The 17,994-nt window shown below is 31.7% G+C and overlaps 1 long non-coding RNA gene across 1 annotated transcript; it reads right to left on the reverse strand.

Moving 5' to 3' along the window:
• Nucleotides 1-10,982: 10,982 nt before the first annotated feature.
• On the reverse strand, nucleotides 10,983-13,491 carry LOC113074665 (uncharacterized). The gene is made up of 3 exons (XR_003280685.1): nucleotides 13,469-13,491; nucleotides 13,016-13,126; nucleotides 10,983-11,024 (listed from the first exon to the last, which is right to left on the reverse strand). It is a non-coding gene; the product is annotated as an uncharacterized LOC113074665 (long non-coding RNA).
• Nucleotides 13,492-17,994: the final 4,503 nt, after the last annotated feature.

The raw sequence follows: 17,994 nt of genomic DNA on the forward strand, positions 1-17,994 counted from the left end.
ATATCTTAATTTTGTTAACTGCCGGATATGAATTTATTTACTACTTTGATCAAGCTATAACACCACACAGAGCGTAAACTAATTAAATCTGTTATTTTAATAGAGAACGAAATCAGTAAAAAAATAGGAATAAGTGCATGATGATGATTCATTTACTTCAAAAACTACTACTCAGCTACATCTGAATTTAGCTCCAGAGAAACATCTTGAAAGGGACTTCAAACTATGTAGGATATGAATTTACGGCTGAACTGAGATGCTTCCTTCCTGGTACGGACGGTTGAGAAGTAGACACTATCTCATTCCTGCTTACATCTCAAAGAAGGACGAATGGTGCATTTTTTTGCTAAATAACACTAACATTTCAATCTTTTATTTATGCTGTGCCTGTTATGCATTAGCTGGCATCCCAAAGTGCCTCTCAAAATAAGAGGCGTTGAACTATTTTCAAAGATGGATTATTCAACAACACTTGAAACGCAGAGTAAAAACAACTCTAAAAGGTCTGCATTTGCCAAGTGCAAGAAGCTGTGCAGAGGAATGGCATAAAAGAGCGAACTTTCAACTTAGAGAACGAACAGCTGTAAAGGCAAGAGCAAGTGAGTCAGAAACTGAAAGCTGAACGTGCTTTTGACCATTTGTCACAACCGCCTTAAGATGCCTACGCTCTCTGTTTTGTAAATGCACAAAACTTGGATGAAATTGAAGCAATCATTGAAGTTCTGTAGATGGTAAAACTTTATTGTTCAGAGACTGTACTTTAAGTGGCCAAAGATCAGGCCAAAGTCAAAGGCTCAGGCTGGCCATTGAGAAGATACATTACACTAAAGGACACAAATGAAAAACAAGAGTCTTTTCTCGAGAGAAATTCTCATTTGATATCCATTTAGCTTCATTCCTGTCAGCAGAAACATGTCTTTATCATTATTTTAACTTCTTTTCTTTAGGATAAGCACTTAAGTCACCCATTCTCTAAGATTATCTAAGAGAAAGGATGCCTACGATGGCCACTGGCTCAGACAGGCAAATGGTAAGGATCAGGGTCTACCACAATGATAAATTAGTGGGAAAAAAGCAGATGATTCATCCCGTTCATCCATCTCTGCCTTCACTGCCATGAGGAACTACACTATTATATTATTATCAGCCATATTAAACCTACTAATTACTGATAGAGGTTCTTTCTTGTTCTGGACAGGCCTCATTTCCCCTAATGCTAAATTCTACATTGCTGTCATTTTTAGGACAAAAAATAATGGTTTTGAAGGAATAGTTTCCACAAGAAAGAAAAATGTCATCTTTTACTCACCCTTACTAAAACTTTCAAGCAAAACCACCATCAAAATACCATAAAGTGGCCCACACACAGAATACTAATGCAACTCAATTTTTGCATCATGTTCAGCAGAAGAAAGAAAATCATACAGATTAAGAAAGACATTAGAAAATTCCAAAATGTACATTTTTGGATAAACTGTCTCTTTAAAAAGAAACTATTTTTACTTTGCTTACAGTATTTGTCTAAAACTCTCTGACAAGGGTTCTGGGAACAGGTTTGCATGCAATCCCTCAAAAAAATGAAATGTCGAAGTGCATGATCACTGTCTTTCGGTTTGTCACCATTTCCGTTGTCATAATCATATGTTTTTGTCCTGGCTTCCTAAGAGAGTGCCGTATGAGTACCATTTGTGGGCATTCATTTGCACGCACCTGCTGAAGGAGCAAATGCCCCATCATCCCCTCTGTCAGTCTGCAAAATGAACCATTCGGAACTCCTTCTCATCCTCCACTTTTAATTTTGAAAGGAGAAAATGACACAGAGAAGCTGTTATTTATTTCCCCATGCTGTCATTCACTCACCAGTGAGTCAGACATCCTGAAAGGACCATGCAGTGCGCCAAGATGAAGAGAAATGACATGAACATTCATATTTACAGGCCATGTTACTACACCGCAATGTTTCCATTCATTAACCTGTGCCAGCTGTAATCGTGGCATTCTGCCCCTTTTTATTTGGATGCAGGACAAAGCAGCATGAATGAAAGGAAACTCACACAATCAGAAGCACAGCATTGAGGGTGATTTTTCTGGAGAAGGGCTGTATTAGAAAATAGAGTAATGATAGATGGCTATAATTATCAGGGACCGAAAAATCTCACTCATAGCAAATCAGCTTGCGCTCTGTCTCTATTTGCGCTTCATCCGCTCTAAAGTGGCATGTGAACACAGTGCAGCACACAGTTACACAATCATCAACTTACATTTGATATTAAGGCCTCTGTCAATATATTAGTAAATGATGTGCATGGATTGTCGGCAACTACTAAGGAGGTAAATTACTCTCCAACTGTCATACAGAAATGTTTATTTATTTTATTTTTTTTAGAAAGACATAAAAACATCTTAAGACAAGGCCAGCTTAAGCAAAAATGCTATTATGCCTTGGTTTTAGATAATTTTTTTCCTACCCATTAGCAAATAACACTTGTAAATGTTGTAAGGTTTTATAAATGAGCTTAAAATAAGAAAAAATGAATTGCTTGTAGAGAAGGAAAAAAAGAATTAGATCAAAGTTTTTTTTTTTAAAGGACCAAAAAATATATTTCCAAATCAATGTTCTTTTGAACTTTTGCTATGTCGCAATTTACACAAACATTTTAGACAGCACAACTGTTTATTTCTCTCTCTCTCTCTTTCTTTCTTTCATAATAAGAAACAGCAAATCACCATATTAGAATAATTTCTGAATGATCATGTGGCACTGAAGACTGGAATAATAACTTTTTAAAAATCAGCTTTGCCATCACAGGAATAAATCACATTTTAAAATATATACAAAATACAAACAGCACAAAAAAACACAATTATTTGTACTGTATTTTACTTATTACTGTATTACTGGCTCAAATAAATGTAAAATGCAAAATGCAAGTGCATTTACCTTATATTAAAGCTGCAGTAGGTAACTTTTGTAAAAATATATTTTTTACATATTTGTTAAACCTGTCATTTATGTCCTAACAGTAGAATATGAGACAGATAATCTGTGAAAAAAATCAAGCTCCTCTGGCTCCTCCCAGTGGTCCTATTGCCATTTGCCAGAAACTCCATCGCTCCCGGTAAGAAACAACCAATCAGAGCTGCGGTCCGTAACTTTGTTTGTGTTCAAAATGTAGAAAAATTTATATAATAAGCGAGTACACCATGAATCCATTTTCCAAACCGTGTTTTTAGCTTGTCCTGAATCACTATGGTGCACCTATAATAAGTGTTTATATTCAGACTATTTTAGATTGCTTCGGGGGTAAACAGAGAGAAACAGAAAGAAGTAGTTCCGGCTACGATGTTCTTCCGCAAGACGCAAGCAGTTCTGTTTATTAACTTCTATAGCGTCAAAAGTTACCTACCACAGCTTTAAAGATGCATAGATACTTTTACTGGAAAAACAAGACAATATACAATTAAAAAGATTTTAATTCTCTGCCAGTCTTTCAGTCTTTATTCTCTCTCACTGACTTTGACCATCTCCTTCCATTAAATTCACCCTTTTTCTGTCTTTCTTGTTGTGCTATCTCACCTCTGTCTCTCTCTTTTTCTCTCTCTCTCTCTCTCACACACACACACACACACACACACACATACACGTCTATGTTACTAAGAGGGGACTATCGCTCTACACTGACCAAGAGGGGACCAGTGTTTCTGGTCATTTTTAAGAAACAAAAATTACATACAAATTTTTCATTTGAGGTCTTTTTTCATAATATAACTGAAAAAATGCATTTTTAATTTTTTTTAAAAACATGCCAAGTGGGGACCTGAGTGACGTGTACCTATCCAACAGAGGACCTCCATAGACTGCAATGCAACTGTGTGTGGAAACATTAGGGCAATTGTACCAAGTGTTTCTTTACAATCTAACCGTATTTAAATGCAACTCTAAACTTTGAAACATTCACACTATATCACCATTGAAGAAATATTCTGATAGAAATCCAAAATGTTTAATAAATTAGTATGACGTGCAGATATTTTCTGGGCTTGACACTAATACAAATACACTTCTCAATATATGAATGCAATCACACAGATATATATATATATATTTTTGTTTCAGTCAAACCAAAAAATATTAAGACAAAACAAACAAGATACTATAGTTAATTTGAGGATAGCAAAAATAAAGTAAAATGAAGAGCTCTTTAAGGTAACAATTGCATGTCAATACTTCTGACAGTAAAGAGTGCATGTGTTAGATAAAATGAGTTTGGTCCCCAGTTAGATGGTGACGTGTGACGCCTGTTAGACTGAATCACCTCTTCTTACATCACAGACACATTGTAAACATTATATGTTAAGAAACAACATCATATGTTAAGTTAAGAAACAACATTATATGTTAACTTAAGAAACAATATTATATGTTAACTTAAGAAACAACATTATATGTTAACTTAAGAAACAATATTATATGTTAACTTAAGAAACAATATTATATGTTAACTTAAGAAACAATATTATATGTTAACTTAAGAAACAACATTATATGTTAACTTAAGAAACAATATTATATGTTAACTTAAGAAACAATATTATATGTTAACTTAAGAAACAACATTATATGTTAACTTAAGAAACAATATTATATGTTAACTTAAGAAACAATATTATATGTTAACTTAAGAAACAATATTATATGTTAACTTAAGAAACAACATTATATGTTAACTTAAGAAACAATATTATATGTTAACTTAAGAAACAATATTATATGTTAACTTAAGAAACAATATTATATGTTAACTTAAGAAACAACATTATATGTTAACTTAAGAAACAATATTATATGTTAACTTAAGAAACAATATTATATGTTAACTTAAGAAACAATATTATATGTTAACTTAAGAAACAATATTATATGTTAACTTAAGAAACAATATTATATGTTAGCTTGCTGCATTGAAAAATTTCAGTTGAGTTCAGTAAAATATCTTTTAACCAGGCTACTTTAGCTGTTTAACACTGACATTTTCCAGAGGCTCCATTTTCAGGGTATTATCAGCATTGCCATTATATTCAGAAATAAATAAATAAAAGTAATTTGTTAAATGTAAAGGCAACCAAACAGATCACGTCATGCTTCACCATCTAACTGGGGACCGGTTTGATCTTAGAGGCTAATATTTCTTTCTTTTTTTTTTTTTAAAGATAGATAGATAGATAGATAGATAGATAGATAGATAGATAGATAGATAGATAGATAGATAGATAGATAGATAGATAGATAGATAGATAGATAGATAGATAGATAGATAGATAGATAGATAGATAGATAGATAGATAGTGCTAATGTTGATCTGAACACTTAGGTCCCCTGTTAAATGGTAAACTGCGACATCTCTTTGGTTGCTTTGACATTTCTTGAAGATTTCATGTTAACTTTGAAAATATTCACTTGGCTAAATTTCTAAATCAGTGTTACAATCAACATATATTGTAACATTATATTATCATCCTTACCATATCATTCAGAGATGGTGAGAATGTGAAATATTGTTAAATGTAAGGTCAGCCGGTCAGGCGTCACACTTCACCATCTAACAGGGGACCAGTGTTTTTATTTTATTTTTTTAATGCAACAATCAATATATAATTTTGAAAAACTCTGACATATTATAACCAGAAATTCTTCATAAAGTGGACTACCAGTAAATTTGCTAAACATTTGGGACCAAAAATTATTCTGCCAATAGACCTGACCATTTTTTGCTTAAGTGCTATCTGATATTATCAAGATGAATTTGTTCTGACAGGTTAACTCTGAGTTCTTGTCATCTTTTATTACCATTATCTAAACTATAGCAAATAAACTGTGATAGTGTGTGAAATGTTCAAGGTGTCTGAATAAATGTAGTTTTTACTGTATACATACACAATATACGTATATGTACTTATAATACTGACACATTGAGAAGTGTCATTATAGTTAGTTTGTTAGCACTTAGTTTCTTTATTTTTCAAATAATAATACTAGTAATGAAAATAGTAATATAATTAGAGTCAGCCAGCTGTCAACAGTTCAAGGGCAGAGGTAATGCCTCTTATAATTAACTATATATATATATATATATATATATATATATATATATATATATATATATATATATATATATATATATATATATATATATATATATAATTTTTTTTTTTTACATTTATTTGACATTTTCTTGGCTTTAACCCCAGTACACTTCTCAGTGTATGAATGCAATCAAAACCCATTCTTGAGAAGGTCCTATCGGTGATGATAATTTGATCAGACAGATAGATAGATGGATAGATGGATAGATGGATGGATGGACGGATGGATGGATAGAATAGTGCTAATGTTGATCTGAACACTTAGGTCCCCTGTTAAATGGTAAACTGCGACATCTCTTTGGTTGCTTTGACATTTCTTGAAGATTTCATGTTGACTGAAAATATTCACTTGGCTAAATTTCTAAATCAATGTTACAATCAACATATATTGTAACTTTATATTATCATCCTTGCCATAGCATTCAGAGATGGTGAGAATGTGAAATATTGTTAAATGTAAGGTCAGCCGATCAGGCGTCACACTTCACCATCTAACAGGGGACCAGTGTGCTTTAGTCTAGAGAAAACACTATTATATGCACAGACCTGATGCCGTGTATGTTTAGTATGTACAGTTTAGTCTGTGTGGAATTGTTTTTATTATTTGACTTTTTTTTTGTTCAACACAAACAAAAATGACCCTCATTGGCCGATAAGAAACATCAAAAGAGGATTCGTTGTAGAGTGTTTGACAAAATTAATGTCTTGTAATGTATAATGTACGCTCAGCACCGTTGAGTGTTCCCGCGATCATTAAATCGAAACATGTACGCGTATTTAAAAGGGATTTTAATACCCCGCATTTTGAGTGACTCCCTGATGCTCGCAAGTTAGGCTTCATAACATATCTAGACTGTTATTAGTATGTAGGCTATAACAGGTTTTGTAGTTGTCTATAGATCTGTTATCTTTCTCTATTTGAACTTTGAATATATAGAGAGCACTTATTGTTTCTACTTAATACGACTATTATGTTATTTGTTATGTGTTTATTTGTCTGTTCAGTTTGTGAAAAGGATTTCACTTTCAGTCAGTCACTCTCAGCGTCACATCGGTGATGACCGACACATTGTGATCCTACTTCTAGAAGCTCATAATTCATGTACGGTTCCAATGTCTGAAGAGACTCAGATAAAATCATGCAGGAGAGAATCCAGGCAGTTGAACAAAACCTTTTACACAGCTTGAGTGTTGTTGTTTTTACTGCATATGATAATTCATACTCAGAAAGTAGAACTGAAATTATATTTATTACAAGATTATTTTTCCAGTCAAATATTTTTTAGACCAGAAGTTGGTCACTGAGATTCCTTTTTGTATCTGTAAAAATCTTGTCTTGTGGCTTGAGTTAAGTGTTGGCATTAATGCTAATCAAACAATAAAAGGCGAGGAGAAAATAATTACATTAATTTCTCCAGTAAAGCATAATGATTAGTTTATGTTAATTTACACCAACAAAACAAATTTATGGGTTAAAAAGAGCAGAAAGAGCTCTTTAAGGTAACAATTGCATGTCAATACTTCTGACAGTAAAGAGTGCATGTGTTAGATAAAATGAGTTTGGTCCCCAGTTAGATGGTGACGTGTGATGCCTGTTAGACTGAATCACCTCTTCTTACATCACAGACACATTGACAATATATGTTAAGTTAAAAAACAACATTATATGTTAACTTAAGAAACAATATTATATGTTAACTTAAGAAACAACATTATATGTTAACTTAAGAAACAATATTATATGTTAACTTAAGAAACAATATTATATGTTAACTTAAGAAACAACATTATATGTTAACTTAAGAAACAATATTATATGTTAACTTAAGAAACAACATTATATGTTAACTTAAGAAACAACATTATATGTTAACTTAAGAAACAACATTATATGTTAACTTAAGAAACAATATTATATGTTAACTTAAGAAACAATATTATATGTTAACTTATGTTAACTTAAGAAACAACATTATATGTTAACTTAAGAAACAACATTATATGTTAACTTAGGAAACATCATTATATGTTAACTTAAGAAACAACATTATATGTTAACTTAAGAAACAACATTATATGTTAACTTAAGAAACAACATTATATGTTAACTTAAGAAACAACATTATATGTTAACTTAAGAAACAACATTATATGTTAACTTAAGAAACAACATTATATGTTAACTTAAGAAACAACATTATATGTTAACTTAAGAAACAACATTATATGTTAACTTAAGAAACAACATTATATGTTAACTTAAGAAACAATATTATATGTTAACTTAAGAAACAATATTATATGTTAACTTAAGAAACAATATTATATGTTAACTTAAGAAACAACATTATATGTTAACTTAAGAAACAACATTATATGTTAACTTAGGAAACATCATTATATGTTAACTTAAGAAACAACATTATATGTTAACTTAATAAACAATATTATATGTTAACTTAAGAAACAACATTATATGTTAACTTAAGAAACAACATTATATGTTAACTTAAGAAACAACATTATATGTTAACTTAAGAAACAATATTATATGTTAACTTAAGAAACAATATTATATGTTAACTTAAGAAACAATATTATATGTTAACTTAAGAAACAACATTATATGTTAACTTAAGAAACAACATTATATGTTAACTTAAGAAACAACATTATATGTTAACTTAAGAAACAACATTATATGTTAACTTAAGAAACAATATTATATGTTAACTTAAGAAACAATATTATATGTTAACTTAAGAAACAACATTATATGTTAACTTAAGAAACAACATTATATGTTAACTTAAGAAACAACATTATATGTTAACTTAAGAAACAATATTATATGTTAACTTAAGAAACAATATTATATGTTAGCTTGCTGCATTGAAAAATTTCAGTTGAGTTCAGTAAAACACATTTTAACTATGCTACTTTAGCTGTTTAACACTGACATTTTCCAGAGGCTCCATTTTTAGTGTATTATCAGCATTGCCATTATATTCAGAAATAAATAAATAAATAAATAAAAGTAATTTGTTAAATGTAAAGGCAACCAAACAGATCACGTCATACTTCACCATCTAACTGGGGACCGGTTTGATCTTGGAGGCTAAATGGGAATTTTTTTTTTTTTAATAGATAGATGGATAGATGTATAGATGTATAGATGTATAGATAGATAGATAGATAGATAGATAGATAGATAGATAGATAGATAGATAGATAGATAGATAGATAGATAGATAGATAGATAGATAGATAGATAGATAGATAGATAGATAGTGCTAATGTTGATCTGAACACTTAGGTCCCCTGTTAAATGGTAAACTGCGACATCTCTTTGGTTGCTTTGACATTTCTTGAAGATTTCATGTTAACTTTGAAAATATTCACTTGGCTAAATTTCTAAATCAATGTTACAATCAACATATATTGTAACATTATATTATCATCCTTGCCATATCATTCAGAGATATTGAGAATGTGAAATATTGTTAAATGTAAGGTCAGCCGGTCAGGCGTCACACTTCACCATCTAACAGGGGACCAGTGTTTTTATTTTATTTTTTTATTTACTGCATTAAAATCTTCAGTTGGCTCCAGTAAATTAGATGAACTGAATGTCTTTTAACATTTGCACATTTGTAGATCCAACTGAAAATTATCAATGCAACAATCAATATATATTTTTGAGTTTTGACCTCTATGTGTGTATTAGTGTCAGGTGTTGTATGGAGAGCTACAAAAAAATACTTTAAGCATTGGCACTTTAGTCGTTTAACACACTGACATTTTTCAGAGCAGCACTTGATTTAGGGGCTCCATTTTTATTATAAACATTGCCAAGAAAAGTAAAACAACAAATCAAAATGAAAATAATAAAATATGTTTATTTTAAAAAAAATAAAAAGTTCAAAATTACAGTGGCTTACATCAAAGTTATAACAGGTCTAAAACAGAGTCCCAAACAGCAGCTGAAAACAGCTGTAGTCAGTCATTTCAATGCTATGAGGCACTGATGCTGCATGTACATGGACCTTCAGTGTCACAGCACAGTTATGACTCAACACTGATACTCCACATCACACGCTCTCAGGGTTTATGGGCTCAGTACTGTTGACCCAAACTTCTCTTAACTGAAATTATTCTGTTGAGCACAAAGTATTTAACTGTTTTCCAGTCTCTTCCATTACCCTTTAGAATCCTGTTTGCATTTATGCATCTTTCACAGTCCACTTTTCCAGGAGCCTTCATTTCCTCAAAGTAGTTCTTGAAACAGTGTTCTATGACTTTCCTCTCTGTTTCTGACCAGGGCTTTCTGGGTTTTGCTATTTAACAAAATTAAAAGATAAAAAATATATATAGTGAATAAATATATGAATGAATTAAAAAAATGTAATGTCAGTAATACATACTTCACAAAGTTGAAAACATGAAAAGACAATGATCTTTAGATCTTGTGTATTGTTTATGGTGAATGGAACATACCGTTTTGATTTAATGGCACTAGTGATTTACTGATGTATCCAAGACTGAAGACTGAAGACTTTCCTGAGCTGTAGCTGTTTGTGGTTGATATTTGATAAGACTGGTGATCAAACCTGTAAATTCACACTAATACTTATATCCAATCATTTTAATGCTTATTGTAAACTCTACAATAAGTCTTTGCACATAGTTTTGACTTCCTGAAGGCTTTCCTCAATAGTAGGATGCTCTTCCACTGATTTGCTCATTATTCTGCTTTGAAGACTGAAGTTACTCGTTCTGACATGTAGAGACAGACCAAGTGGATCCTGGGTGGAGGGTGTAGTAGTCTGATGAGGATGTTGTCCATCCGTCAGGATGTAATGGACCAAGCATCCTGCTACCTGTTATATAGAAGATTCATTTATATCAATCTCTAGTAATGGCCACCTGACTAAGCTGTACAGAATTAATACAATTCATAATGATAATGTCATGAACGCTGAAAGTGACATGCAGAACAATTCAACAAGTGCTCTTTTTTTGTAAAACTGATTTTATTATTGCATACATTAAACTTGTTGACTTGCTTTAATACTCAAACCCAGTCCCAAATTAAAAGATGTAATTCATGTAATAACACACTAGTAATTAGTGATTAACCTAACATTTTAAGGATCCAGAATTGTGTATTAGTTAAGAATAAACAAACCAGTAATTAATTATTAACTTTTTCACAATTATTGAGTGGCTCTTACTAAGTGATTTTCAAGTTTATTGACCAGAATAAGCCAATAATTATTGATTAATTAATGCATTATTCTGGATTACCAATGCATTATTCCCTTCAAATAAAGTGTTGAAGTGTAAAGTTTCACTTTACAATAAGTCAGGTCAAGTCAATTTCTATTTATAGAGCACAACATTAACAAGAAAAGGTTACTTTAAAAGCAACAGAGATCAAAAATTAAAATAAAAAATATGTATATATATACACATTTAAAAAAAATAAAAACATACATCAAAAGAACCGTACACCGCATCACTCAAATGCAAGGGTGTAAAAATGAGTCTTTAAGTTTGATTTAAAAACACTGAGCGATGGACAGGACACATTAACTAACAATGAGAAATACATTTGTTTAAATATTTAAGCTTTGTTAACATTAAAAAAAATACAACTGTTTATTTTTTTGTTAATGTTAGTTCAGCTCCATTAAATAATATTTGTTAATACATTATTTATATCAAACATTGTATTTGTTAATGATAAAAGTAATGTTTACTAACATTAATAAACACTTTAAAAGTGATTTTCATGTTAACTAGTGTTAACCAATGACATCTTATGGGAAAGTGGTACTATTTTATGAAATATAGTAAAGACCATACCAATGCGGATTGTTTTTTCTTCACTTTGATCAGTAATCTCTATTGTGTTGTAGTGCTATCTGCCCTGTTCATGCTCTCTCTCTCCCCCACAAACATTCACACCTCTCACAGGATCAACACCTAACCAGTGAGTCTGGGATCAGGAAGATTGGTTTAATGTTTTTAAAAGAAGACTTTTCTGCTAATCAAGGCTGCATTTACCTGATCAGAAATATTGTAAAATGAATTTAAAATTGTGAAATATGTCAGCATCATTACTCCACTCTTCAGTGTCAAATGATCTTCAGAAATCATTTAAATTAGCAGAATTTATGTTCTTTTATGATCAATTATTATTGGTTCTCAGTCATTAATAATGATTCTTATATTATCAGTGTTGAAAGCATATTTTCCTGCTTCATAGTTTTGTGGAAACTGTGATATATAGTACTTTTTAGGATATTCAATGAAAATAAAGGTCAAAATTACAGCATTTATTTAAAATAAACTGAATAGACCTATATCGAGATATCTATAGATATCTTGCCTATATATATATATATATATATATATATATATATATATATATATATATATACATATATATATATATATATACATATATATATATATATATATATATACATATATATATATATATATATATACATATATATATATATATATATATATATACATATATATATATATAGAGAGAGAGAGAGAGAGAGAGAGAGAGAGAGAGAGAGAGAACTGTTACTTTAAACTGTGATAATATTTAACTATATTTAATTTCACTGTACTTTTTATTATTAAATAAATGCAGACTTGGTGAGCAGAATATTCTTTTAAAGACATTTAAAAATCGTACTGATCCCAAACTGATTTAACATTGTTTGTAACAAGTTTTCCAAGTTAATTACATTATTTTACATTAAAACTCAAAGTAAATTTGATTTACTACAAATAAATAACAATTCATGAAATAACTCAGAAATATGAGCTAATTGAAATAGAAATGTACCTGTCTCCATGAGATGTCAGGATCTCCACAGTCGAACATCATTTCTTCTCCTTTAGTGATGTTTGTGGTCACAAATGCACACAAATCTGCTCTTTTCTGTTCATCAACAATCTGTTGGTCACAAACACATACACACGCACATATTAGCTTTAGAGAATACATACATTTATGATACAAGTTTAATATGTGTCCCAGTTGTTTTCGTACTTGATTTTATCAAGTATGATTATCAGTACAATCTTTATAACAGTGCATCAAAATTAAAATACACTAAATATTGAAGCCACTGATCATCTATAATTTCTGTTTCTGTATTTTTTCACACTGCACACTATGAACTAGTAATAACATTGCACAGTACACTTCTTGAAATTCATAAGCTACTATGCCAAGTATTTAATTAATATTTGCAGTCATACAGTATTGGAGACCGAGTCTTAAATGATAACTTACCTTTCTCTTGACTCTTGACTGAATGTGTCTTTATCTTTCCCAGATGCGATGAATTTCAAAGCTTCCTTTTCAGGACAGACTCTTCTGGGTCTCATTGTCCTGTGAAATATTCAAGATCTTTTTAGGGTACACTGCATTTGCCAAAATGAAAAAACAATATTTAGAAACAACCACAAAAAAAATCTATCAACAAATGAACAAATATATACAGTAAATAGAGATTAAACAGCACTAACATTTACTAAGAGACTACATGCAAATTTTAACAGTCTGCGTGCATTTTTGCATTTTTGGCAGACATTTATTTTTTAAGGCTACCATTTACATATTATCAGAATCTAAATTCAGAATATATAACTTACCTTTTCAGTCTTGAATGGAAAAAAGAGATGAGAAATGGCCTTAGTAGGCTTTGTTGTATGTGGTCCCTTGTAGACAATGTAGGAATCTCAAAAAGCAGTTTGTCCTTTAAGGTTTTGGAATTTTATTTCACAAAAAACTAAAAAATTAAATGTAGATTCTGTCAGGAAAACAGTATATATATATATATAACCCCACCCAGATATCTGGAGCGTGATTGGATGAGACTCAGTCTGGATACTGTTGGTACTGTTGCTGTGTAGGGCAGGTGATAATGTGGAGACATTAGTGTTATTAGCATATAAGAAGAGAGAACAATCAGTTTACCAGACACTGCTGGGGGAACTGGGGGATGTGGGGATTCTTTAAAACAAGTCACTTTGACTGGGATTGGTTTGCTTTTAGATTATGTAGCTTGAAAAATAATCAGGGAATTTTTTTTTTTTTTTTTTTTTACACTCAAGGGCATTTAGTGCTAGAAAGATTATAAAAGTATTAAAAACAATTTGTGTTGTATTCAAAGTCTTCTGAAGTCATACAATAAGTTTATGTGAAAAGTTTCAACATTGAGGTATTAATTGCTGAAAATAATTTCACTCCATAAACACAGTCATCATAAAATACAGCTGAGTTTGAGTTTGAGATAAAAGACATCAAAACTGACGTAATAAATGTCCCTGTCCACAGCGTCTGTTGATGCAAAGGTATCTCAATGAAACCAGTGAAATACCCTGCACATGGAAAAACTGCACTAAATAGACAAACAACAAATTGACACCAAGGGCTCCTGACCAAGAGTCAAGGATTGAGAAAGTGTAAAAGACGGTCCCCAATGAGACTGTGAATTGTGACGCCTGTTTGGTTGCCTTTACATTTATCAATATTTAATATTCTGTTTATCTATGAAACAACAATGTTGATAATAACACTAAAACAGCCATTCTTTCCATCAGAAATAGTTAAACTTAAGTAAAAACATAAGACATAGAGTGACTCGTCAGGTCGAGATGCAATGCATAAGAGAATGGCCAGCATGCTGATGACTGGTCACACAGAAGCTGATCATACAGATGACCGGCCATACAGACCGCATCATACAGACAGTGATCATATCCTAATGTAACCAATCGCTCTCCAGCTGGAGGAAGTGCTGCTTTATAATCACAGAACATTCACTCACTGTTAAAGTGATTCTGGCTGCTAGAAAGGAGAACATATCCTACAACACGAGTAAGTTCTACATTTTCTAATCACTTATTCTACAAATGTTGCAACTATGTTTAAACATGTTTAACAAAACTGTTTTTCCTTTTTTCTTTTAAGAAAAGTCAAGTCAACAGTTCACATTGTTCACTCTAAACAAGAATTTCACTTCATCAGAAAGTTCAGTCCTCAAAAAAAGGTATGTTGCTACTCAATATATTTTGAGTATAAAATGTTCTGAATACAAAAATATATACTCCCAAAAATGGAATTGCCACAATCAACAAGAATAATAGATGTCAATCTCATTTCAAGACAAGTAAACCTCTTAGTGTTAGTGTATATTGATTTGAATATCTTTCAGTTTCAGGGACCAGCTTTAACGTTTAAACTGTGAGTTTTGGCTGTCCATGTTAAAGACTGGAAATGTAACAATAAAATAAACATCCTATAAACACATTTTCAGCAATTATGGAACCTCCATAGATTTGAGCCATAATTAATCATTTGTATTGTATATTTTCTATCAGCTGCATGCAGAATCTGGATTGTTGGGACTGCTACATTGGACGTTGGTGAAAAGCAAGCAAGGGAAAGCATGGGCACCAATCTCAGTGTGTCCTCCCAGGTCCAGTGTTTGTCAGAGGAGGCATGTGTTGGGGTGACCTCCTTCCTTTCTTCCAACAGTGTCTTAAAGAAAGAACTGAACAAATGAAGATTATGCTTTCTTCAATCGACCCGAGGCACCACTGGAGGAAAGGTGGACAAAGTCAGGAAGTTTGTGAACAATGTGATGACCAAGTTTGTTCTCTTTTTTAATGGAGCATTGTCCATCATCCACACATAGTGTTCAACAAACCTGAGCTATATTTAAATGATGGGGTTCATTTAAGCCCTAAGGGAAATGATATATATATATTTTACTGATATTATCCAGTGTTTGAGAGACCACAGACCACAGACCCTGATGCCGGATTGGGAAAGAAGGTCTCCTGTATTTTTTTTTTTTAAGTACCTGTAAAAGTACCCAGCAGTGTGTTCAACAAATGCCTGACTTAATAAAAGTATTGCCCGGACTTACTGCTATGATCTTATTTTATTTATCTAGCGTTTAAAAATAAAATAATATACAATGCCTAAAATATAAACAGCTTCTTTGCAAAAATGTTGAGTTTCAACCTAAATTTAATAATAATAAATTAATATCTGGTATAATTAAATACTATTTGTATCATTTCATTTATAAAATACAATTAAATAGACCTGCTTTCTTTTCTGGGCTTTGCTTGTATGTCCAGATACCTGCTCGCTGTGAGAGGCCAGGTGATAATGTGGAGGCATTAGTGTTATTAGCATATGAAGAGAGGAGACCATCAGTTTACCAGACACTGCTGGGGGGACTGGGGGTGTGGGGATTCTTTAAAACAAGTCACTTTGATTCAGATTGATCTGCTTTAAGATTATGTAGCTTGAAAAATAATCAGATTTCATTTTACTTTTTTATAATGCACTAGCCAGGAAAGACCATCAAACACATTGTAGATACTGATATATATATATATATATATATATATATATACCCAGACAGCAACATAGTGTCAGCCCAGATCCGGCCCACATCTCAGATGTGGGCCAAATCTGGACCGAAACTGCTTGCTGTCAGGGTATATATATATATATATATATATATATATATATATATATATATATATATATATATATATATATATGTGTGTGTGTGTATGTATGATTCAATGTTTAGGTCTCCGTTTTGTTCACTATTGAACGGTCATTTCTACACAGACTAAACTGAACATACTAAACTTACACAGCAACAGGTCTGAACCTGAACTGTACTACTAATGTAAAAAGATTAAGAACACCGCATTTAAAGTCTTTTAAATCATTGATGCAACTTATAAAAATTACATTTTCAGAATGAGGAATTGTTTTATTTTTTTTGTGTGGCTTAAAGACGGGTTTTGAGTAGACTTTTCTATTTAAATTATTAATTTTAAGTTTACTCCGTGACGTCACGTTGTTGTTCTAATCGACGTTCAGAAGAATCCATTCAACACGGCGGATAATCACAAGCGACTGGAGCAAACTTATGGAACAACTTGTAAGTACATCAAGACAATTGTGAAAATGTCTTATTGAATATCACGATAAAGGGATGATTTATTTTTGGGAAATGCTGTTTTTACACAGCGCTCAAGTGCTTTTGAATGTGCATTGATTTGGATTCTATTTCAGCATCACTGCTCACAGTATGATGTTAACGTCTAAGAAGGACACTAATCTTAACGTTAGCTGGCATTTCGTCACTAAACGATTTGAATGTCACTGGTGTTAACTGTGATGTTCAGGGCTGCGTTTCTCAAAAGCATTATGAGCAAGTCGATTGTTGAGACCATTTGGTGTCAAATGTTTCTATGCTCATCCTAGCCATACAGTGCTTTTTTGGGGAAATGCCCTGATAAACGTGTGTTTGTTTGTTTTTTGGTCTGTTTTTAAGCAACTAGCTTCTAAGAGTACTAATCCAAAATTAGGTTTAAGCTTACACACAGACATGAATATTGTAATATATTAAAATTACAAAAGAAATGTACAAACTTGTAGTAAACCTTTACAAATCTTTCTTAAACTGCAGGCTGAGCTGGATGCTGAATATAACAGAGTTATCTCAACACTTCAGGTACTGTAACTTCAAGTTGTGTGAAGTGTCCGAACATAACAGGACACAGACTTGGCTTTTTCTTTTCCAATGTCGGTTAAACACTTTACGTTTTTGTGGTTTTCTAGGTTTCACCATATCAGAGACCTGCAGGATTTCACAGACATTCATGACATTCTAAACGTCTGATCTTCATGTGAGGGAAAATCACAAACACTAACTGCCTCCATCACCGTTTTTTTATTATTATAGTTTTTTTTTACATGATGTCAACATTAAGGAGCCC

Source organism: Carassius auratus, unplaced genomic scaffold (assembly GCF_003368295.1).
Source record: "Carassius auratus strain Wakin unplaced genomic scaffold, ASM336829v1 scaf_tig00015289, whole genome shotgun sequence".
Lineage (NCBI taxonomy): Eukaryota > Metazoa > Chordata > Actinopteri > Cypriniformes > Cyprinidae > Carassius > Carassius auratus.